This window comes from Macaca thibetana, chromosome 5 (assembly GCF_024542745.1).
Source record: "Macaca thibetana thibetana isolate TM-01 chromosome 5, ASM2454274v1, whole genome shotgun sequence".
Taxonomy (NCBI): Eukaryota; Metazoa; Chordata; class Mammalia; order Primates; family Cercopithecidae; genus Macaca; species Macaca thibetana.
In genome coordinates, this window is record NC_065582.1 from 74,319,796 (window position 1) to 74,345,878 (window position 26,083).

At 38.0% G+C, this 26,083-nt stretch overlaps 1 long non-coding RNA gene across 1 annotated transcript in view; it reads left to right on the forward strand.

Annotated features, from left to right (window-relative positions):
* LOC126954284 (uncharacterized) overlaps positions 1-26,083 on the forward strand; it is a 101,859-nt gene that overhangs the window by 58,126 nt on the left and 17,650 nt on the right. The window lies entirely within an intron of this gene.

Consider the following 26,083-nt stretch of genomic DNA (forward strand, 5'->3'; position numbering starts at 1 on the left):
TTACCACCACTTTCTGTGTGACATGGTATTATATGGTATATATAATATATATGGTATGTATATCTAATATATATGGTAATGTTTCACTTTAGCAGGACTATTTTTATGTTTCTAATTAGTTTTCCATGAAAGTATGTTGTTCTGAGTGCTTCATTACTCCTGGAACTTCCCCAGGTCCTCAAATTTTTCATGCAGGAAAGAGATATTAAAAATATATATATATATTTCAGTGTGAAGAGGCATTCCCATAAAACTGTCTCTTGATCCCTAAAATTATTGTCAGTTTTTCCACATAGACACAACTTTCTACTCCATCTTCATATTTTCACTTAAAACATAAACCTATCCCATTACATATCAAGCAATTTTTTTTCTTCCCATTATTCGTTAGTGGGAGAGTGATAAATCAAAATCCTTTATCAAGGCTTTACATAATTTCTAAATCTGTAATTTTACCAATTAAATTGGTCCGACACTATGTCTCACATGATTCAAAAAATTTGAGAGAAGTTAACAAAACTTCAAATACAAACAAGTGCTACATCTTTTCTCCTCACAATGATAAATGATTCTTTCATTTTGGGCTAATTTTTATCGTTTGTCATTTTATTAATTCAACAAATAATTTTCAGCAGTAGGCAGTGTTCTAGTCACTTGGGTTCATCAGTGAATAAATCAAGCAAAGGTCCTTGCTCTTGTGGAGTCCACATTCTCACCTTCTCATTTAGTAACCAGCTCAAGCATTGTTTTCATCTGAGAGCCTAAGGTTTTTTATTCAATTTAATCTTTATTATATTCATCATGAAGACTGATTTTAAAGAACAGAACAATAGAAATGGTTCCCTCCTGCTAATAAGTTCACTTGCTCTAACTGTGTGCTATCATTCTGAGATTACAAACTTGTCATCGTTGGGAGTACCAGACCTGGGACAGATCTCTTCGCCACCACTTTCTACCTGTGTGACATTAGAAAGTTCTTTAATTCTATGTCTATCATGTTTCCTCTATGTACAAAATGAAAATAATACTTCACAAATTTGTATTAAAATCCTGTAAAGCACCTACCACATTATTAGCCAAAAACAATTGGTCATCAAACCAGTTATTATTCGATCCTGCTTAGCAAAGAAAAAAAAATCCAATATTCTCTGTCAATAACAGCAGTGAATTTTTTTAAAGTAATTCTTTGTGATAAAGGCTCAATAAAATTATTTTACTAGTGAAGAAAGCCACCTGTCTCTGAGGCAGTTTGTCTCTTTATTAGGGTTGAAATCATATATTACCTACTCCAGAGAGAATATATGACCAAGCTGAATTAGAGTAAATTCCCTTGCTGCATGCCTATATTATCAGTCTTTCCCCTTCCATACTTTTCACACTCATAATTACACAATTCATCTCTGACTCCACCACTTCACTGCAAACCATAAGACTGCAGAGAAGTCCCTTCCTGCTGACCGCTTAATCCCCAGCACACAGCACCAGAGTCAGGGTGTGGCAGGAACTCAGTAGATTTCTTCTTAATCACAATGCAAGAAATCAATAAGAAGTTTGTAATGTGACTCAGGAATGTCTATATACAGTTTATAGTATAGCCTAAGTCATCTTTAGGCCTCTATAGGCATTATAAAAGAAGCTGAAAGTACATTTAAGAAAATTTATGGCCAGGTGTGGTGGCTCACACCTGTAATCCCAGCACTTTGAGAGGCCAAAGTGGGCAGATCACCTGAGGTCAGGAGTTCGAGACCAGCCTGGCCAACATGGTGAAATCCCATCTCTACTAAAATACAAAAAAGTTAGCCAGGTGTGGTGGTACATGCGTGTAATCCCAGCTACTCGGGAGGCTGAGGCAGGAGAATCGCTTGAACTCGAGGTGGAGGTTGCAGTGAGCCAAGATCGCACCACTGCACTCCAGCCTGGGTAACAGGGAAAAACAAATCATTTTGGTGCAAATTTCCTGAAAAACAAAGCAGGCTATTTGTTACAGTTTTATTTTTTTTCCATAGATTTGTTAGATCCGTTGTGATTGTTGATTTGTTTGCTTTCTTTCATTTTGCTTCTCAGGGAATTGCCTCCATAGAAACTATTATTTCCAGAAATACTAATGAGCAGCCTACATCGGCTGAGAAAAATGAAATTGGAATTCCTGAAGATAAAAGCCGGGTACTGTAATGTGGGAACAGGCCATAGGCTTAGAAGAAAAGGATGTGGTTCCTAGCACCGCTGCCCGGTTCTTTTCTTGTGTCACTGTTTGTGAGCTTTCAGGCTAAGTCCCTCCATTAATTACATCATTGAACTGTCATAATATCCCTGTAATGAGGCTTCTATTATCCACTCCATTTTGTCAGTGATAACCGCGTAGGCGAGGTTAAGAATTCTCAGAGGTGCACAGCGAGTAAGGAGAGCTGGGCTTCCACTTCAGGACTCGCTGACTCCAAGTTATCAACTTTAACCGCTATTTACTCTTTCGAAGGCTCTTTGTCATCCTGATCATGAGTTCTCATGGGAACAGTTTTACATATATTGTACACAAAAAGGAGACCCATGAAATAATCAAAATCCAGTTCATCCAGCTTTCAAAACTATTTATCTGAAAAGATTTTATAAAGAACCATTTTATAAATACAACATCGTTTTAAGAGGCATTTTTTTTTCCTCCAAAGTAGTAATGTTAGAAAGCTGCTATTCTTACAGTTAGAAGGTGGGGGCGGTGGGGGAGGGAGGCGGAAAACTTGTAGATATTGCAATGCGTCGTTCAGCCGTGAGCATTGCTTAGGACTTCCTAAGACATTAAATAAAATAACATGGCTTTAACAAAAATTGCAATTAGCAGTAAACATCTGGCAATCGTCTCCGTATTTTTTCAATATTCTTCTAGCATGCATGCAACCAAATAATTGTTACTTTTAAACTAAAATAAGCAAATGTATATATTCAGGTCTATAACTGACACACTAATAAAAATGGTAGATTAAGTTTAAAGAAGGACAATCTTATAGCTGTATATTATTTACTGAGTGGTATAAAAAGTATTAGAAAAATGGGCTATTTAATTTTATAAACTCTAGTTTAAAGGAGCCCATGATAATTTGAAAGTTCTAGTTTTACATATTATCAGTCCTAAGAATATAGTAGAGGAATATTATATTAGAATATCCTTCATTATCTTGCAGAATAAATTAAAACACAAAGCAGGTAATATCCAAAATGACTTCAATTGCCAGCAGAGCCAGAAATGAGAAAGATGCTCCCTTTTTCAAAATGTACCCAAATCCCTGCTCATCATATTCATACATCCAAAACTTTGCTTCTCACAAAAAACTATTTTAGGAGTTACTTGCTGTTTGAAATGGGGCTAAGTGATATTATCAAGAAGAGATGCCTTAAAATTTTAGTGATAGGGTTAAGGTGACATCAAATACATTAAAAAAAAAAAAAACTAAAGAAAATGGTGAAAAATGAAGACATAAAGAGAGAAATAATTATTTTAAAAATAATGCTGCTGTTATTCTTCAGAGTAATAGTTTCATCTTCTTAAACTCTGGATTGTTCTATGGTTCCCTTCACCGCCAACATGAGAATTCCTAATCCACATCCTATTGCTAAAAATGAATGTTTTAAAATGAAACTTTTGTGGACAGTATCAAGCACAATAAAGGCAAAGCACTCTCTAACTGTGCTTTTTGCTCAGCTCTTTGTTCAGTTATTAGATTGTACTGTTCTTCACATAACATTTTGCAAATTCACTGGATACATTCAGAAGGGATGTGTGTGTGTTTGTGTGTGTACCAGAGCAGCCCAACGCTAACCTTGGCTGCCCTAATGTTCTTTCATTTGGATGTACTTTGGATTAAAACAATTGCAAAGCACCAATGTGAATTTCCAGCAAAGGTGACCTTTCTTTAATATTCGATTACAACCTTGTTTCTATAAAAATGAAAGTTACCTTTGAGCATTGCCATCCTAAACCTTTGTTAAAAGAGCCAGATGCTTCCCTGGCTTATTATTGGTTGAGACGTAACATTTAATTAGGCATTTACAGGGATAGATTCAAGGGTCCCTATCGGTGAAAACTGTCCTCAGGCTGCAAATGGTTGTAGTTTCCTGGTATTTTTTTCAAAGGAAAAAATCAAGATGCCATGAAAATAACCAGTAATGGGTATTCGTGGCAAAGAAGGTCATTTGACACATGCACGAAATATTCTGTTTTCCAGTTCATGTGGCCTGGCTGACTATTTTTAGCATCAGTTGATATCAACCCTTGATTTCTCACAGAGTTCTAAGCAGGGTCGGTACCTGGTTGGGATTTCTGACAGAAGCCTCAGCCAGGTTACTGCTTCACAGTTTCCCCTGCCAGCTGTATGGCCATCTTCCTGCCAGCCATACGCCCACCACGGCCACCTCCTGTTGCTCCCAGCTGCTTCAAGACAGCCCATGCCAGTCACACCCTGGGGCCGCTGCCAGCTCTGCAGCAGTCCCTACCTACCACATGGCAGCCCCTGTACCCTGTGCATCCATCCCACTGTCACACAAAGAAAAGTTATTCAGTGGGTTGCCTAAAATTAACTTTCCCCCACAGAGCCTCTTTTCCTTGAGTTCAGTGTTTGTATGAGGTGTGGTTTATTTTTCTTCTTTTAGACAGTTTGCATAATTTATGTGAAGGAATTCTTTCCATGGTAGGCTGAGATGCTCTCACAAGTACAAATGCACTTCTCACACCTTGACCACAATTCCCTTGAGCTTAAGATCATTGAGCAAAAACAACTACATTTGAAGTTTGGAATCCAGATTCTAACAAAGTATTGGAACTTTAAATAATATTTTCTTAAAGTATACAGAAAAAGCATAAATTAGCAAAAGAAACTGCCCACATAATACCTTTACATTTTTCAAATTCCCCAGAATGTATCAGTTTGGGCAGGGTTCTCTAAATCTTGATTAATCAACCACAACAAAAATAAATTGACAAAAAAGCCAAAAATATTTAATTAAATTCCAATTGTGCTGCAAGATATTAGAATAGATAGAATTTTTTTAAAATGCTTAAGACATGGTTCTGCCCATAAGCAGTTTGCATTTGAATTTATGATTAAAGTAGAAACATTTGAGATAGCATGTTCCAGAGTACTGCAAAACCAAAAGATAAGCACATGATTAGTTGTGCATTGTATGCTACACCATACGTGTATACACAATGCTAGGTGCTTGGGGAAGGAAAGAATCAGTTACTACATTGAGCTATGAAGCTTTGTAAAGGAAGTGGATTTTGAGTGCCGCCAACTTAACTGGATTAGGGAATTGTAGAAAATTGCTGTGGCCTGTTGATGAGTACTCTTGAAAAGCCAAGCTAAAGAGTGTGGATTTTACATTGGTAGCCACAGGAAGCAACTTAAATTATCTTGGGAAGAGGAATGACATGGTGCATTTTTGAGTAGGTTGAACCATATGAATATGTTTTTCTTTAATAGGTCACAACCATTAAAACATCAGTAGTTTCATAAAGTTCAACTTAATATAAAAGATAAAGTGAAGAGAAAATAACCAGACTAGGTTTGGTTTGGTTTTCCCATGCACCTCCTACTCTGTCAACTAATTTGCCAAATTATTCCATATCCTGTCTACTTTCTTACACTAAGAGGTGAAAAAAATACAAAAAAGTAAAAGATGAGAAGACTAAATAAAAGGAGAAGGAAACAAGGCACGAAATCAGCAAGAATCGTGGAACATCTTAAAACTTCTTAACAAAGTAAAAGTAACTAAATCTGGGAAAGCTCTCACATGAATCTGCATTACCACTCTTATCTTGACATAGGGAATAAAGCAGTTCTAAAAAAATTACACATTAGCCTATTCACAGGTTAAAACATGTGACTTGACTCTTACAATTCATTTCCTTATCTCCCCAATTGGCTGTTATTTACATTTTCCAAAAGAAAATTATTTTAGGTTTCTAGGCTCAAGTGAACTCTGGATACTTGTGTCTTAGTGCATTACTTTAAGTTACAATTTTAGGGATATCCATTTACTTGTATTTGATTTGATAAAGGAATCATATCTTCTACAACATCTCAGATGACACAATTTAAATGCCAAACATTGGGCTTTTCAAAGAAAAGCACAATGTCCTACACTTTTGTAATTTTCTTTGCACCTGGGATCAATTAATTTCCAGCCCACACACTGGGGCCTCTCTTTCTCCACAGAGACTTTAAGGAGCCTACCTCAGGCCCAGAGTCAGCAAAATATTACTCTTGTTGTTCATGTACAACGCAATATAGAGCCTCCTGCAGTGAGTCAAACCCCAGATGGCTTTGTTATCCCATGTTGACTTCTAACACCCCCCTTACTCTCTCAGCTCATCTTTCTGCTTCCTTCTCTGCAGCGATTCTTCTCCCAGCTGGACACTTTTCCTCTACTCCACTACACAATGGAATGTGATTTTTTTTTTGTCCCTCCCTTAACTCTTTATTCTCTGAAACAACTAGAAGGAAACAGAGGAGACAATGTAACAGATAATGGTAAAATTACAAAGACAGTATTGGTCATGAGAACTATCATCTTTATTAGAATGAAACTTAATTTAGATGTGTTCTTGCTAACTTCCTACATTATTCTTTCACTGAGGCAATATTTTTCTGCTTCTGTGGAAGTTGGAGAACCAATAAAATATCTATCTCTCTATCCTTCCTGGGAAACTTTTGAGTTGCTTTTGTTCTTACATAAGAACCTCCCATCTCAGTCCCTGTAATTCTCTGAAACAAATAATAAAAATGATGAGGATTTAACTTTGTTAGAATATACAAAAAGAATCATTTGCATGTACCAGATCCTCTGACAACAGACTGTATTTTAATCTTTGAACTTCCATTGATTATCTTTCCTGGCATTTGCTTAGAAAGACATACTTCATCTTGGATTCACTTTCATTGGGTCAAAACTCAAATTCCTAGAGGGTCCAGAAAAATAATATAATTTAGTGACAAGGAGTCACATATAGGAAAAACAAGGAGTGGCAGGGGCAGTGATGACCTGGAGAGCTCATCCCATCTTAAGGGGGCCACAGCTAATAAGCACTGGTTAATAATTGCCTTATAAAAAGCTCACTCACTGCTTTCATATTTTTTAAATAAAAAAAAATTCATTTGAGAAAGTAATTTAAAAATATTTTAAATATAATGACTTAATCACAAATATTTATAAATATTCCTTGAAAACATTAATTACAATAATTATACATGCAACGAGTAAATTATTTATATCAGGAGTTGGCATTTTTTTCTATAAAGGGCCAGATAATAAATATTTTCTGTTTTGTGTGTCTTATGGACACTGAGCTCAGCCTCTGTGTTGAGAAAGCAGTCATGTGTAATTGCAGGTCCAAAGCTGTGTTCAGTAAAACTTTGATTACAAAAACCTGGAAGACCAGATTTGGCCCATGGGTTTTCTCACTCTAATCTATACATATATCTATCTAAAGGCTACACATTGAGAGTTTTACAGAGTATATACCTAGTAGTCCATATGTTCCTCTTATCTCAACTTACACAATGTTTGCTGAGGGAAATCTTCCCAGGTCTGGATCAGCTGAGGCCTTCAGTTTGGTGTTCCATTGTACCTGCACCTGCACTAATGTAATATTCAACAAAATGTCACACTGTGATATAATATTTTAATTTTTTCTGCTTTCACTAGATTATAAGCTTTAAGGGAATGATGACTTTGTCTGTCCTGGTACTTGGTATCCATGATGCCTGGGACATAGTGATGGCAGTGGCTGCTGCCATCATGCCAGCCGCAGCAGGGAGGTGTGCTGAGGCTGCACACTCCATGGAGCTGGTGGGAGCCCTGGCCCTTCTGAGTTGGGGCGGGAGCTCCCCGGGTGCCGCTGCAGCCACCCAAGCTGTGGCTGCAGACCCAGGCCTCCTGCTCTACGGAACAGGCAGGAGCCCCACCCAAACTGCAGCCGTGGGTCTGAGCCTCCCTCTGCTCTTGGAGGGGGCCAGGAGCAGGCAGGATCTGCCCTTCTGGGTACAGCTGAAGCCAACCTCCAGGCGCAAGACCGGGCATCTCTGCAGCCTGCACCCTTAGGGGCCCCAAGAAGGACACCCCTAATGCCCCGAGCAGGCTCGTGGGTGTCTGCTCCCGCTGCCTGGCCCCTCTCCACTCCTGGAGTGTGCTCCGATCTCAGAGCAGGCGTTGAGGCCGAGTCCTAGGGGCCATGAATGGTATCGGGAGGCAGACTGATTTCTGGATGGAAAAGGGGTGGAAAAGGGTGGGTCCCCAGTAAGGCTCCACATTCAGGCCAGGGAGGGCCTGAAGGGTGGGGGCAGTCTGCTAGTCCCATGGACTGGAGTGGGGACTCATGGTGCCTCTTCCCACTAGTCCGTGGCCATCCATGGATGAATCCGCACGCACTTCCTCCCCTCTGAGGTCCATAAAAGCTCTGGACTAAGCCAGAGCACAGGAGAGGATGGCCAGAGAAGAAAAGGGCAGAGAGAGGATGGAACAACCAGTTGCAAAGAGGAGCTACCCTCTCTGCTGAGAGCTGCAGAGATGACCTGCAAGCAAAGAGGAGCCACCCTCTCCCGGGCCTCCTCTCTACCGAGAGCTGCAGACATCGGGATGACCAGTGGGCAGAGAGAAGCCACCCTCTCTAGGGTCTTCCCTTTGCTGAGAACCGAACACTGGGTGAATGACCTGCCTACAGAAGGGAGCTACCCACTGCCACTGCGCGTCTCCTCTTAGCTGTTCGAACACTCAATAAAGCTCATCTTCCCCTTATTCATTCTTCGCTTGTCTTTGTACCTCATTCTTCCTGGATGCAGGCAAAGGCGCCACAGACACAGAGGTTTTCGGCCAGAAAATCCACACCCCAAAGACATCCTGTAACAGTAGTAATCATGAATATTTTCAGTGCATTTTTTATTTCCTTCCATAATTAATCTAAACTGTAAATTTTCCTGTGGTGTTTTGTTTTTAGTAGGAGAAGAAAGCCATAAGATTATTAAATGTTTGTATCTTCATCTAAACTTCATCATTCATGGCTGTATTATTTTACCATTTTCTGTTATATTACTTCCTGCCTTAGTTTGTGCCACTATAAGAAAATGCCTGTAACTGGTAATATATTCTCACAGTTCTGGGGGGCTGAAAAGTCCAAGATCAAGGTGCTGGAATTTGGTGTCCGATGAGAGCTGCTCTCTGCTCCCATGATGGTGCCTTGTTGCTGTGTCCTCCAGAGTGGATAACGCTGTGTCCTCACATGGCAGAAGCGAGGAGGGCAAAAGGGCCAAATGTTGTGTGAAGTCTTTTTTATGAGGGTCTTAATTCCATTCATGACAGGGGAACGTAGATAACCTAATCACTTCCTAAAAGTCCCACCTCTTAATACAGTCACATTGAGAACACCTGAATTTTGGAGGAGACCCATTCAAGCAATAGCACTCCACTTTCCCTGTTTCCCTCCAGCAGAAAAAGAAAGGTGAAGATAAGCGTCACCTGCAAGAAAAATGGTTGCAGAAAATTTTGATGGAAGTATCATCATTGATGATATGAAAAGGAACACTTCATTTTTGTAGTCTTAGTATCAGGAAGTTATGGAACTAATTGTAGAGATTCTTCTGCTATAACAGAGAGCCAGATTCCTAAAGTTAGACTCCTTGGGTTAAAAATCCATGCTCTGGCCAGGCGCAGTGGCTCAAGCCTGTAATATCGGCATTTTGGGAGGCCTAGGCAGATGGATCACCTGAGGCCGTGAGTTTGAGACCAGCCTGACCAACAAGGTGAAACCCCATCTCTACTAAAAATAAAAATACAAAAATTAGCCAGACGTGATGGCAGGTGCCTGTAGTCTCAGCTACTTGGGAGGCTGAGACAGGAAAATTGCTTGAACCCGGGAGGTGAAGGTTGCAGTGAGCCAAGATCGCACCACTGCACTCCAGCCTGGGCAACAGAGTGCGAGACTCAGAAAAAAAAAAAAAAAAAGTCCCTGCTCCATCACTTACTATATGTTATTATACAAGTAATATAGGCGTTCTGTTAACTTGGTTTCCTTGTCTAAAAATTGTAGCTAATACACATAACTTCCTCATAGAAAGTAAATTCATATAAAGTCCTTCGAGAGATGCTTAGATATCCTAAGCACTCAATAAGTAATAGCCTATCTTTTCAGTTTACATGCTTGAAATCATTCCTTCATCTCCTCCACCTTACTCAGTTCACTCAAGTAAGCCTTTGGCCAGGTCTCTCACTGGAACAGCCCTTGCCACTCTCACCAGTGAACTCCTTGTTGACACAACTAATGATCTAATGATAATTTCTTTTCTTTGTTTTTCTCTCTTTCTTTCTTTCTTTTTTTTTTTTTGTTTTTTTTTTTTTTTTTTTTTTTGAGACAGGGTCACACTCTGTTACTCAGTCTGGAGTGCAGTGACATGATCTTGGCTCACTGCAATCTCTGACTCCAGGGCTAAAGTGATCCTTCCACCTCAACCTCCCAAGTAGCTGGGACCACAGGCACCCATTACCATGACAGGCTAATTTTTGTGGGGTTTTTGGTAGAGATGGGGTTTTGCCACATTGCCCAGGATGGTCTCAAACTCCTGGGCTCAAGGGATCCTCCCACCTCAGCCTCTCAAAGTGCTGGGATTATATGCATGAGCCACCATGCCCAGCTGATATTTTCTTATCTCACATCTTACTAGATCTCTAGCAGATAAACCATGTGACATGGTTAGTACTTTTTATCTTTTGTCTACATCATTAGCCCTTTCTTCAAAGTCTCTTTCTTGCTGCATCCATCCTCCCAACCTCTAGATCTCAGAATGCTCCTATGCTCAGGCCTTGAACATCTCCCCCTTAACTCACTACAAAGTGACCTCATCCACATCCAGGGCTTTATATACCATCTAGATGCTGAGGATTCCCAAATTTACCCTCTAGCACTAAACTCAGGTGAACTCCAAACAAATGTGTCCAGCTCCTACTCACCTCTTGACTTGGCCGTCTAATTGCAACTCTAAACATATTATATCTAAAACTGAACTTGACATTTTACACAGTGCACACACACACACACCCCTCACTCACACAAACATATTCTTTTTCATCTTATTAAATAAATGACAACCTTATGTTTCCAGTTACTTAGAATCGAACTGAACCCCTCAATCTTATTGTCCATAGCTCATCTATCTACAAATCCTATCAACTCTACCTTTAAGAGATAATCCGAATTTCAGTACTTCTCACCATATTTATCATTCCTACCCAGTCCAAACCCTATCATCTCTCATATGATGTATTCAGGTAGCTTCAGGACTAGTGTCCTGGTTTTCAATTTTGTCATTTCCATGGCTTATCCTCCACACACAGCCAGAGTAATCCTTGAAGAAGGAAATCAGGCCATATCACCTTTCTGCTGTAAATGTGTAATGGCTTTGTATCTCAGACAATAAAGGCCGCAATTCCTAATATGGACTGAAGACTGTCCCCAATCTGCCTTTGCCAACCTCTAACCTTATTTCTTCATATTTTCTGTATTGTTTGTTGCACTCTAACTGCACTTATTGTTCTTTGAAAACAGAAACTGCTGGGCATGGTGGTTCATGCCTGTAATGCCAGTACTTTGGGAGGCTGAGGCGGGTGGATCACAGGATCGGGAGTTCGAGACCATCCTGGCTAACACCATGAAACCCCGTTTCTACTAAAAATACAAAAATTGGCTGGGTGTGGTGGCAGGCACCTGTAGTCCCAGCTACTCAAGAGGCTGAGGCAGGAGAATCACTTGAACCTGGGAGGCGGAGGTGAGCCTCCCAGTGAACTGAGATGGCGCCACTGCGCTCCACCTGGGCGGCAGAGCGAGACTCTGTCTCAAAAAAGAAAGAAAGAAAGAAAGAAAGAAAGAAAGAAAGAAAGAAAGAAAGAAAGAAAGAAAGAAAGAAAGAAAGAAAGAAAGAAAGAAAGAGAGAAAGAAAGAAGGAAGGAAGGAAGGAAGGAAGGAAGGAAGGAAGGAAGGAGAAAGAAAGAAAGGAGGGAAGGAGGGAAGGAGGGAAGGAGAGAGGGAGGGAGGGAGGGAATGAAGGAGGGAAGGAAGAGAGAAAGAGAAAGAAAGAAAGAAAGAAAGAAAGAAAGAAAGAAAGAAAGAAAGAAAGAAAGAAAGAAAGAAAGAAAAGAAAGAAAGGAAAGAAAGAAAGAAAGAAAGAAAGAAAGAAAGAAAGAAAGAAAGAAAGAAAGAAAGAAAGAAAGAAAGAAAGAAAGAAAGGAGGGAGGGAGGGAGGGAGGGAGGGAGGGAGGGAAAGAAGGGAAAGAAAGGAAAGAAAGGAAAAAAAGAAGGAAGGAAGGAAGGAAAGAAGGGAAAGAAAGGAAAGAAAGAAAAGAAGGAAGAGAGAAAGAAAATAAAGAAAGAAGAAAAAGAAAGAAAACAGCAAGTACACCTCTGCACTGGGGCCTTTGCAGTGGTGTTTTCTTTACCTAGAATGTTCTTCCCCAACCGATCCTCAGGCCCTTCATTTTCTTCATGTTTCTGAACAAGCAACACCTTATCTGAGTGGCATTTGTGTCTCCCTGCAAGACATAGTACCTCTAATCATGTCCATATACCCCAGCCTCATTGTTCTGCTTATTTTTCTACAGAACACACCACTATTTGATATAGTATATTATATATCCAGTGTATTTTCTGTCTTTCAACATATACTAAAATGTAAGCAGTTTATGAGAAGAAACTTCATTTCTCTTTTGAGTACTCTATTTCCAACATGCTCAATGATGTCTGGCACATTGTAGGTGGTCAATAAATATTTTTGGATGAATTTGTAATATTAATCCAGATTTCATGTATATTTGCAAATATTTTCTATGATTATTTTATCTTAAATTTATTTTAGACTCAAAGGGTACATATAAATATTTCTTACCTGGGAAATACCGTATGATGCTGAGGTTTAGGGTGAGCAAAGTACCTAATAGTTTTTTTAAACTTGTCCCCTCCCATGGCACCACCTCTAGTAGTCCCCAGTTTCTATTGTTACCATCTTTACATCCATAAGCACAATATTTACCTCCCACTGATAAAGTGAGAACACAGTATTTGGTTTTCTGTTCCTGTGTTAATTAACTTAGTATAATGGCCTCTAGCTACACTCATGTTGCTGCAGAGGACATGATTTCATTCTTTTTTATGGTTACATAGTATTCCATTGTATGTATGTACCATATTATCTTTATACAATCCACTGTTGATGGGCACCTATGTTGATTCCATGTCTTTGCTATTGTGACTAGTGCTCTGGTGAACATGCAAGAGTATGTGTCTTTTTGATAGAACAATTGGTTTTCTTTTGCATTTATACCCAGTAATGAGATTGATCAATCAAATGATAGTTCAACACTTAGTTATTTGAGAAACCTCCAAACTTCTCTCTACAGTGGTTGGACTAATTTTCATTCCCACCAACAGTGGTTAAGTGTTCCCTTTTCTCTGCAACCTTGCAGCCTTGCCAATGTCTGTTGTTTTTTGACTTCTTAATAAGGACCATTCTGACTAGTATAAGATGGTATCTCACTATAGTTTTGATTTGCATTTCTCAGATGAATAGTGATGTGGAACATTTTTCATTATTTGCAGTCCACTTACATGTCTTCTTTTGAGAAGTATCTGTTCATGTCTTTTACCTAGTTTATAATGGAGTTATTTATATTTTGCTTATTCAATTGTTTAAATTCCTTAAAGATTGTAGATTTTAGATCTTTGTCAGATACACAGTTTGTAAAAATTTTCTGTCAGTCTCTAGGTTGCTTGTTATGTGTTAATAATTTCATTTGCTGTGCAGAAGCTCTCTAGTTTAATTAGGTCTCACTTGTCAATTTGTGGTTTTGCTACAATTGCTTTTAAAGTGTTACTCATAATTCTTTTCCCAAGGCAGATGTCCAGAATGGCGTTTCCTCTGTTTTCCTCTAGGATTTTTATAGTTTGAGGTCTTACATTTAAATCTGTAATCCATCTTGAGTTAATTTTTGTGTATGGTGAATGGTAGGGGTCTAGTTTCATTCTTTGGCATTGACTAACCAGTGTTTCCAGTACCATTTATTGAATAGGTAGTCTTTTCTCTATTACTTATTTTTGTTGAACTTGTCAAAGATCAGATGACTGTAGGTATGCTGCTTGATTTTCTGGGTTGTCTATTCTGTACCACTGATCTATGTGTCTGTTTTGGTACCAGTACCAACCTGTTTTGGTTACTGTCATTTTATAGTACAGTTTGAAATTGGATAATGAGATGCCCCTGGCTTTGTTCTTTTTACTCAGGATTGCTTTGTCTATTTTGGACTCTTTTTCTGTTCCACATGAATTTTAAAACAGTTATTTCTAGTTTTGTTTTAAAATGACATTGGCAGTTTGATAGGAATAGCATTGAATCTGTAGATTGCCCTTGGCCATATGGCCATTTTAACAATATTGATTCTTCCAACCATGAACATGGAATATTTTTCCATTTGTTTGTGTCATCTATGATTTCTTTCAGCAGTGTTTTGTAGTTCTCCTTGTAGACATCTTTCACATTCTTAGTTATATGTATTCCTAGTTATATTGTTTTATGTGTGGCTATTGCAAATTAAATTGGGTTTTTTTTATTTGAATCTCAGCTTGAATGATATTGGTGTATAGAAATGCTATTGATTTTTGTTCATTGATTTTGTATCCTGAAACTTCACAGAAGTCATTTATCAGTTCCAAAGGCTTTTGTCAGAGTCTTTAGGGTTTTCTAGGTATAGAATGATAACATCCACAAAGAGATAGTTTGACTTCTTTTCTTATTAGTATAGCTTTTATTTCTTTCTCTTACCTGATGGCTCTAGCTAGCACCTTGAATACTATGGTGAATAGGAGTGGTGAGAGTGGGTATACTTGTCTTGTTCCAGTTCTCAAGGGGAATGCTCCCAGTTTTTACCTGTTCAGTATGATGTTGGCTGTGAGTTTGGCATAGACGGCTCTTATTATTGTGAGGTATGTTCCTTTGATGTTTCATTTGTTGAGTTTTTTTCTTGAAGGAGTGTTGAATTTTATTGAAAGCATGTCTGTTGAGGGGCTGATGTGGTTTTGGTTTTAATCCTCTTCATGTGGTGAATAACATTTATTCATTTGTGTATTTGAAACCAGCCTTGCAACTCAGGTATAAAGCCTACTTGATTTTAGTGAATTAACTTTTTGCTGAGTTGCTGGATTAAGTTTGCTGGTATTTTATTGAGGATTTTTGCATTATGTTCATCAGAGATATTGTCCTGTAGTTCTCTTTTTTGTTGTATCTTTGCCAGATTTTCATAGTAGAATGATGCCGACTTTGTAGAATGAGTTAGCAAGGGGTCGCTTTTCCTCAATTTTTAAAAGTAGTTTCAGTAGGATTGGTCCAAGCTCTTCTTTCTATATCTGGTTAAATTCAGCTAGGAGTCTATCTGGTCCAGGGTTTTTTGTTTATTCGTGTCTTTGGTAGATTTTATATTATTGATTCAATTTTGGAAGTCATTATTGGCCAGTTCAGGGTTTCAATTTCTTCCTAATACAATATTGGAAGATCATGTTTCCAGGAATTATTAATTTCCTCTAGATTTTCTAGTTTGTGTGCATAAAGGTGTTCATAATACCCTCGGAGGATCATCTGTATTTCTGTGGGCTCCATTGTAATGTAATCTTTGTCATTACTGATTGTGTAAATTTGGATATCTCTTTTTTAGCTGCCAATCTAGCATTCTATTGATCTTGTTCATCCTTCCAAATAATCAATCTTTAGTTTCCATGTTTCTTTGTATGGATTTTTGAGTCTCAATTTCATTCAGTTGCACTCTGATTTTATTTATTTATTTTCTTCTGCTAGTTTTGGGGTTAGTTTTTTCTTTTTTTTTCTGTCTCCTATAGTCCTATAGGTGTGATGTTAGATCATTACTTTGAGAATTTTCTAACTTTTTGAGGTAGGTATCCAGCACTATAAACATTACTCTTAACACTGCTTTTGCTGCATCATAGAGATTATGGTTATTGTGTTTCTGTTTTCATTTATTTCAAAGTTTTTTTTTTTTTTATTTCTGCCTTAATTTTATTGTTTACCCAAAAGTCATTCAGGAGCAAGTTGTTTAAATTCCATGTAGTTGTATGGTTTTGAGAGATCTATCCGTTGTGGTCTAACAGCATGATTAGTACAATTTTGATTTTTTTTAATTTATTGAGATTTTCTTTATGATTGCACACATGGTTAATCTTGAATTATGTTCAGTGTGCAGATGAGAAGAATGTATGTTCTGTAGTTAATGGGTGGGGTGTTCTGTAGATGTCTATTAGCTCCAGTTGATCAAGTGTCAAATTTAAGTTCAGAGTTTCATTGTTAGTTTTCTGCCTTAATGATGTGTCCAATGCTGTCAGCGGGGTATTGCAGTCCACCACTATTATTGTGTAGCTGTCTAAGTCTTTTTGTAGTTCTGTAAGTACTTGTTTTATGATTCTGGATGCTCCAATATTGGGTAAGTACATTTTTAGAAGAGCTAAGTCTTTTTTTAATTGAATGCTTTATCATTTTTAATGCCTTTCTTTGCCATTTTTTACTATTCTTGGCATACAGTCTGTGTTTGTTACCTAATGTAAGAATAGTGACCTCTGCCCTTTTTGTTTTCCATTTTCATAGTAGATCTTTCTCCATCTCCTTACTTCGAGCCTGTGGATTTTGTTACATTTGATATGGGTCTTTTGAAGATAGCAGACAGATGTATCTTGTTCCTTTTTATCCACCTTGCCACTTCGTTCCATTTAAGTGGGGTGTTTAGATAATTTGCATTCAATATTAATATTGATATATGAGGTTTTGATTCTATTATGAAATCATTGGCTGGTTGCTCTGTAGTTTCTATTGCATGGTTACTTTATACAATCTTTGGGCCATGTACTTAAGTGTGTTTTTGTGGTAGTAGATATTATTCTTTTAATTCCATGTTAGAACTCCCTTAAGCATCACTTATATGGCTAGTCTAGTGGTAACCAATTCTGTTAGAGCTTGCTTGTCTGGAAGATTTTCTTTTTCCTTTGCTTAGGAAGCTTAGATTGGCAGGATACAAAGTTTGTGAAATTTCTTCTATTTAAGAATGCTTAAAATAGTCCCCCAGTTTCTTTTGGCTTGTAAGCTTTCTGTTAAGAAGTCCATTGTTAGCTTCATGGGGTTTCCCTTTGTACATGATCTGACATTTTTCTCTAGCTGCCTTTTAAATATTTTTCTTTCTTTTTTCTTTTTGTAGTCATTTTCTGGTGACCATATGCCTTGGTGATGTTTATTTTGTATAGTATCTTGCAGGTGTTCTCTGGATTTCTTGTATCTAGATATCTACCTCTCCAGCATGATTAGGGACATTTTCTTGAATTATTCAGTCAAATATGGTTTCCAGGTTGTTTTCTTTTTCTCCTTCTTTTTCAGAAATACCCATAAATCATAGGTTTGTTCACTTTACATAATCCCATATTTCCCTAAGACCTTGTTCATTTTTAAAAAATCTTTTTTCTTGATTCTGATTTTTGTCTAATTGGGTTAGTTTGAAAAATCAGTTCATGCTTTGAAATTCTGTATTCTACTTGGTCCATTCTGTTGATAAAGCTTTCAATTGTTTTTTGAAAATCCTTAAGTGTGCTTTTCAATTTCAGACAGTATGATTGCTTTGTTTTGTTTTATTACAATGTTCATCTCTGCCTTCATTTCCTGCATTGCCTTAGAAGTCTCTTTGTGTTTATTTTCAACTTTGCCATAGATCTCATTGAGCTTCCTTGCAATCCATGTCTTGAATTCTTTCTGTTATTTCTGGGTTTCCATTTTGGTTAGGGAACAAAGGTGGAGAGCTAATGCATTTTTTTTGTCACTACATTTAAATGTTTCATTCTTGTGCTGGTGCTTTCTTATCTGGTGACACTGGCACTTGTAATTTTTGCAATTATGTTCATGCAATATTATTTCTTTTTCTGTCTTTCCTTATAATATTATTTTTTTCTTTCCTTTTCCCTCTCCTTTCCCCTACTAAGTGGTGCAACTGTAGAGAATGTTGGGTAAAGTCTTCTGGTCTTTCTATAGAAGTATGTGTGTCTTTTGGCAGGTTTTTACATTGGGCTGTGCAGTCTGACCTGCAAGCCACTAAATAGAACTTATAAGTAGGAGCTGGCTGGTGCCAGTGTGGCTAGGTATATACTTGATCCTTGTTCACTGGGAGAAGCTCTGTTGCCTCAAGCAATAGAATGATTCATGGAATGCACACAGGTCCGAGCTCCTTGCTCAGTCCCAGGGGCACTGGGGTCACAGTGGACAGGGTTGGATCTGGTAGGCCCAGCTAGAGGTCCTCCAGTGGCAGGCACAGGCACCAATGCTGAGGGAGAATCCAGTAGAGGGCCACCAAGTACCCAGAAGTGTGCCTAGGTGTAGAGCTGGGAAACCTCCTGCTTCAAGTTTTCTGTGTAGGGATGGGGAGTGGCCTAAATTCCTAATCCAGGAGAATGGGTCCTACGGATGCCTGGAGATCTGCCTGTACCTGGAGCAGAGAAGGCAATGCTGTACCAAGATCTCTGCACAGGGAAAGTTAGGTGACCCAGGCTGCTAAACCAGGTAAGCAGGTGCTCTGAATGCCTGGAGGTATGTCTGGACATGTAGTAAATAGTGACCCCTTGCAACAGGGTCTCCATACAGGAGGGGAAGGCTGTTCATGCTGCTGATCCAAGAGAGCTGGGGCTCTGAATGCCTAGAAACCTGCCTTAGTGTGAACTGGAGAGGGTCCCACTATACAAGGATTTATGTCCAGGAAAGGTGGGGCAACTCAGGCTGTTGACCATACAAACAGATGCTCCAAGTGCCTGGAGAGCTGTCTGGTTGTGGAGTGGAGTAGGCCCTGCTGCACCAAGATCTCTGCACAGGAGAGATAGGGCTACTCAAGCTGCTCAGCCAGGTGAACAGGTAATCTGAATGCCTGAAGATCTGCTTGGGTATGGAGTGGAGAGTGTCCCACTGCACCATGATCTCAGGGAGCAGATTAGAACATCCAGCAATGGCACAAACAATCTAGTTATGAGTCAACAAGCTGCTGGCTGCAACTGCCCAGGAGAAACTGCAGCTATAGCTTCTCACTTCCTGCCCCAAGCTTGCAGCAGAGGCGAGCACAATTCCAGCATCTACTGCTGAGGCGCTTTCCACTGTTCTGGCTTTGGAGGACCCTACCCCATTCCAGAGCAGGCACTTCAATGTCTGCCCTGAGGTTAAAATGCTTTCATGGCCACACTGCCAGGTTGCCAAAGAATAGCTGACTTTGTATGTACCTGGATTAAAAACTGGTATCCTGCTCCCAGTTTGAGTCTGGGAAAATGCCTGCAGCTTTTCCCAGGGTCTTTCCCTCACAGTGTCTCTAAGCCTCTCTCGATGTTAGTTCCAGAGCTTAGGGAAAACAAAGTGCTCTCCCTTGTCCTGGGTTGCCTGGTTCCACAGTGCAAAGGTGAGTCATAGATGGAGTCTTTCTGCCTCTCTCATGCACTGGGACTTCACTCACTTTTATCAGCTACCATCACTGGGCCTGTTTGCCGGTATTCTTCTCCCCAGAATCTGGGATGTTGTTTCATCATCCAGTAGATTCTCATTTCCTTCTTGAATTAAAGCCTACAGAGTGGATCTTTATTTACTATCTTCCTATTTCCAGGTGACTGAGGCATATTAAGAACCTCTAATCCACTATCTTGGTCCTTTCCCAGTTTATAATCTTATAGTTCGTTTTTGTGAAATTCTATGTCTCTGTGTTGTAGCATTTCTAGAAATGCCAGTTCCCCTCTCCAAGTGAATTATGAGTGAAATCCAGAGGGCATATGGGATATTCTTCAAACAGTATTGAGTTTGTATGTCAACTGCAACATAAAGTCAGAATCTAGTTTAAAATGTCAGGGCAAAGTAACATAAACCGAAGGTACAGGATTGTGGTCTAGACATAGGGTTTAGGGATTACAACACGAAAAATGCAGAAAAAATTTATAAGAAAAATAATCCATGTACAAACACTGGAAGAGTCTATTAACTCAGGCAAAACAGATTGAGTTTTTCTTTCATGAAGCTGTTCTCTATAGCTGGGTAAGCATAGTCATATTTCATAGCATCTAAAGTTACTGCCCAATATCTTCTGTGAAGAAGCTCTGCAAATTTTTGAAATCTCAGTGCTTAGTGGAGTATTCTACACATAGTGCACACCTAATGAGCATGCAATAAAGTTGGTGATAAAAACATAGGAGATTTACTACCCCCACCTTATTAAAATGCATGTGAGATTTTTAGCAGGTGAATACTATCAGGAGTGTGTTTCTTTAGCAGATAAACGACTTTTCTTGCATTTTTTCTCTCCTGTTGATGTGTAGACTACTGAATGCCAACTAAGCAAACAGAGAAAAAAAATTTTATGTCACTTTTCTTGTAAAAAGTTATAACATACAAACGAAACTAGATGTCAAAGAGAAAAAGGATTCTGTTTTGAATTCTCCCCAACAGTGATGACAACCTTTTAACACTATGCTTATTCAGTTTTTAATACTCATCATCTCATTTCCTCTGAAGAACACTCAGTAACTCTAACTTGACATGCATCTTCTTATCTTCACACAAATATTAAAGGTAACCCTGAAATTTCTTTATTGTCTCAAAAGCCTAAAGGACTTTTTGGCAGCTGGGTGTGTTATAACTTACAAATGACCAGCTTTGTCCTGTCCACACTTTAAAAATATCCAAACTACTCTTCTACCTCATTAAAATTAAATTCTGTATGAATAAACAATTGATAATTATGGTTTTAATATTCTGGTTACATTTGTCACATATATCATAATATCTAGCAAAAGTAAGTTTAGTTTTATCTAAAGGACAGCAACTGACTTCAGGGTTTATTTTAATGTTAGATCTCTCTACATTCAAAGTTTTGCAATCTCACTCAAGATAAAAATAAATTGAGCTAACTTGGGGGGCAGAGGGAGCTTTTCCAGCAACTACTCTTATTTATTCCTATTGTTTCTGCATAGTAATTATTAATCCCTCTTTCATTCCAAAAAGTGTTTGGATAATTAATATTCATCCTAATCATACAAGTGCTTCAAAATGTTGACATTTCTGTAAATATTTTTAAAATGATCTGCTGAAGTTGTTTTCAAAGTTACTCATCCAACTTGGCTTATCAGGATATTTTTTCATAATTAAATCTCATTTTAGATCAAAATAATATTATAAAATTTATCACCCATTTAAAAATAAAGTAGCCTCAATCATTTTCAGTTGATTCTAATAACCAAGTACACTTTCAGAAAAACAAATATTTATTACTGAGAATTTCAAAACATGTAGCAACTAAGCACAAAAGGAACTACAGCAGTAGCCGAAATAGTGATAGTAGTAACAGTCATAGCCACAGTTAAATAAGTACCATATATTATTTAGTATTTCCAGTTATTGTGTGAATATCATATTTATATATAGATAATCACATAGATAGATAGATAGATAGATAGATAGATAGATAGATAGATAGATAGTAGATAATCTTCATATCAATCCTGAAAATAGTGATATAATTGAAACTGGAACTTGGGGCTTCATTTTTCAGGTAACTTGACCAGGTCTCACTACTAGCAAATTGCAAAGCAGAGACTCAAGGCCTCCATTTGAATTCATTCCAAAACTAGTGGTCCTTAACACTGAGCTATACTTCTTTAGTCTCTTATTCCAAGAAGATTATCAAATGTATGGATAAACGTGGTAATTTCTGGGAATACTGGTGATACAGTATGGCTGGAATATAAGATAATGAAAGGCTGTGTGCTATAGAAAAGAGGTTTGTTTGTGTCCCTCCAAATTTCATATGTTGAAATATAGTCCTCAATGTGGTGGTATTTGCATATGGGACTCTGGGAGGTGATTTGGTCATGAGGATGGAGACCTCATAAATGAGATTTGGGACCTTATAAAAGAGACCCTAGAGAACTCCCTTGCCCCTTCCTCCATGTGAAGTTATAATGAGAAGATGGCCTTCTATGAAAAAGGAAGTGGCCGGGTACGGTGGCTCACGCCTGTAATCCCAGCACTATGGGAGGCCGAGATGGGCGGATCACAAGGTCAGGAGATTGAGACCATCCTGGCTAACACGTTGAAACCCCGTCTCTACTAAAAAAAGAAATACAAAAAAAAAAAGAAAAAGAAAAAGGAAGTGAGCCCCCACTAGACACTCAGTATGTTGGAGACTTGATCTTGGACTTCTCAGTCTAGCACTGTGAGAAATAATTTTCTGTTGTGTATAAGCTAGCTAGTCTATGGTAATTTTATGGCAGCCTAAAGAGACTAAGAAAAGGAAGTATAAGAAAAGTAACATGGAGCTTCCTTATGAAAGATCTCATGAGTCAAGTTCAGAAATTGTTATACTATCCTGTATATAATAAGGATTTAATGGAGCTTTTCAAACAGAATAGTGAAAAGGTCTAATTATTTTCAGAAACACAAGTTTGGGGGAAGAAAAGAGGTAAAATTAGAGAGATACTAAATATAGTAAGCCTAGTTAGGAGGCTAGTTCTAGAAAAAAGGTAACAAGATTGTGAATAAAACCACTGATAGAACAAGATGAAAGAAACTTATATAAGAGATTTTTAGGAGACAGACAAGGCTTTAGGACTTACTGGCTGAAGTAAATGGAGAGGAATAAGAAAGGAAGGGTGACTCAGGTATGGCTTGGGTTCCTTAGCAAAAGGTGGTATTACTGACCAAGAGAATGTAGATCAGTTGCAGGTCAGATCCTTTTGGTGGAAAGATGGTTTCAAAGAGTTGAGTTTAATAATTGTTAAGTTTGTAGCTTTTAGTTTCTGTATCAGATTGACAAGGCAAGATTTTAGGGGAAGTCTGGAAATGCTGTAATAGAAAAGATCATGAATTAAAATAGTTTGAAAACTTGAGTACAACAAGTAACTAAGGCTTAAACAAGAATGTGAAAATCAGGCTGTGAAATTTAATACCAACCTTCACCTATCTGAACTATTATTTTGTGTCAGAGACTTTATAATGATTCTTTGCTGTTCCACTTAGAAGTAGGAAAATGATCTAACTTTTTTCTATTTTACCTGATGTAAAATATAGAGGATGCTACTCAACATCCAGCAGCGTTAGTGCATTGACCCTTTTGAGCCAGAAATAGTATGCTTTATGTTGACTGCTGAGTATTACTGTGATATCTGTTTTATCAGCTTTTAAAGTTTTAACATTTCAAACAATAATAATAACCTTATGACTCTTCCATGGCTATCCTTATGTTTTTACATTTGTGTGTTATGGTATAGCTTCCCCAGAGTAGTAATATTTAGAATAGGAACAAACATAAAGCAACTGAGGCTGATTTGTTTTTTCTAATCATTTTATCTTTTTAAAAAGGTGTGGTTGGGAGGGAAAGTAAAGACTTCTCATGTATTAGCATCAGATGGATTTGATACCAAGCATTGTACTCTTTTTCACCTCAGTGTTGCTGATATTCTCTACATATTCAATTACTGGCAATAGGCAATAGTAGATGTTGGGAAACTGTAATTCCAGGTGTGTGTTTTATGGTTGTATTGTAGTAAGTATATGGCTTAGCTGAGCTAATCTCTCAGATTTAAGTTTATGTTTGCTTAAAATGCTGACATTTCAAATAACCATGTAAAATTTGGAACTTATAGCTTATAAGAATTTAATCATAGGTGCAAAGGATAGAGGCAACTAGGTCTCTTGTCAGATATCTATTAGTTTATGGATCTTCCCAAATACAGAAACAAATGACAGCTGTCATTTAAAGGTAATCTAAAATAGAACACTTAGTAAGAGTTCTGTTCCATATATTAAGAAAGTATGTACAAAAAAAAAAATGAAAACAGGAATATATAGAGGCCTTAAATGATAAACTCATAGCATTGTGGTCCACTCTGGTTGTCTTTTTGTAATTATTTCTGATCATATTATCCAACAATAGATTCAGATGCGTAGACAGAATTGATCTGATAACAATATTATCTTTAAGGCATTTGCAATACAAAGAAAATGAGCTATTTACTTTAAAGCTATGTTTCTGTCACTGCATCTACACAGTGTGGTACAATAAAAATAAAACCTGTTGAGAATTCAGTTACTGCAATACATCGGATTCATATTCTTGATTTTCAGTTTTGTTAACTATTATGATAGATTTTAAAATAGAAGATTCTTAAAAATCATACAAGTGAGTCATGCATGAACTAACCCAGTGGAAATGAAGCTTTTGGTATAAGTTGTGTTCCGTTGTTGATATTGGATCTGAAATAAAACATAATTACATTTTTCCAAATGATTTTCTCTCACATTTGGAATTCATCTGTGGAAACAAAGATTTCTATGCAGCCATAGAAGACCTTGAGAAAAACATCGAGAAACTACAAAAGACTAAATTGACTACATTTTAACAACCTACACCCAGCAAAAGCCTAGGGAAGCCTGAAACTCTACTCTGACGGAATGGAGATAGCACTCAGATCATCAAGTTTGTGAATAATTGATGGATTGGTGTAGAAATAATTAAAGTCTCTTCCTAACCTGAGGTGAGTGGGAAGAAAAATCTCCATTATAGCATTTTCTATCTTCTTCTATCAGGGTCATGACATTATTAGAATTTCCATATACTGAAACAGATAGATAATGAGTTCTATTTGTTCTAAAGCTGAATCTGTTTTAACAAGGTTTACTTTTAGACTGTATTTTTGTTTGACACTTATTCAATATATATATACTTCTTATGAAATATTTCAGGCCGGGCGCGGTGGCTCACGCCTGTAATCCCAGCACTTTGGGAGGCCGAGGCGGGCGGATCACAAGGTCAGGAGATCAAGACCACGGTGAAACCCCGTCTCTACTAAAAATACAAAAAATTAGCCGGGCGCGGTTGTGGGCGCCTGTAGTCCCAGCTACTCGGGAGGCTGAGGCAGGAGAATGGCGTGAACCCGGGAGGCGGAGCTTGCAGTGAGCCGAGATCGCGCCACTGCACTCCAGCCTGGGCAACAGAGCGAGACTCCGTCTCAAAAAAAAAAAAAAAAAAAAAAGAAATATTTCAGTAACTTTGATCACATGAGAGTATTATCTCAATACAATTTATTTTGTTCATTTGGATACCATGTATTGTCTATTCTGTGTGAGGCATGTTAGATATAAGGAAATACAAAGTAAATTCCTGCTCTCTATGATTTAACTGTTAAGAAGGGAAAATTGTGCAAATCCTCAATTGTGCAAATCAATCATAATTGAATAATAGAAATACATAGGGATACATGAAATTTTTAGTTATTCTGGGAAAGGGAATAAATAACTGCCTAAGAATAGAGAAAAGCTCAGTGAGTAGTTGACATTTGAGATGAGTTTTTGAAGGTTAAATAGGAGTTTTCAGAAGAAGAAGTCTTCTTCTGAAAGGGTGTCCCAAACTGACTATATGGAAGCAATAGAGATATAAAGGAATATGGCCCATTTATTATTTAGGGTAAATGCTGAGTGCTGTTACAAGAAGGTTTAGAAATGTGGCCAGGCACAGTGGCTCATGCCTGTAATTCTAACACTTTGGGAGGCTGAGGCAGGAGAATTGCTAGAGCTCAGGAGTTCAAGACCAGCTTGGGCAACAAAGGGAAACCCCATTCCACAAAATTAGCCAAGCACGGTGGTACATGCCTGTAGTTCCAGCTACTTGGGAGGCTCAGGTGGAAGGATGGCTTGAGCCTGGGAGGCAGAGGTTGCAGTGAGCCAAGATCATTCCACTTCACTCCAGCTCGGGTGGCAGAGCCAGACTCTGTCTCCGAAAATAAATAAATCAATCAATTAAAATGAATTTAAAAATTTAAAATTTAAAAATTTAAAAAATAGATATGCATATAAGTAAAAACAGAAATTCACTTCTCACATAAAATGGTGGCTTTTTTTCCACTCAATGATTTGGAATTAGGCTCCTTTTTTCGTGGGTTTTTCTGTGTCTCATGGTATGGTTGCTTTCCACATCTGCCCGACAGAAGGGGCAAGATATCTTT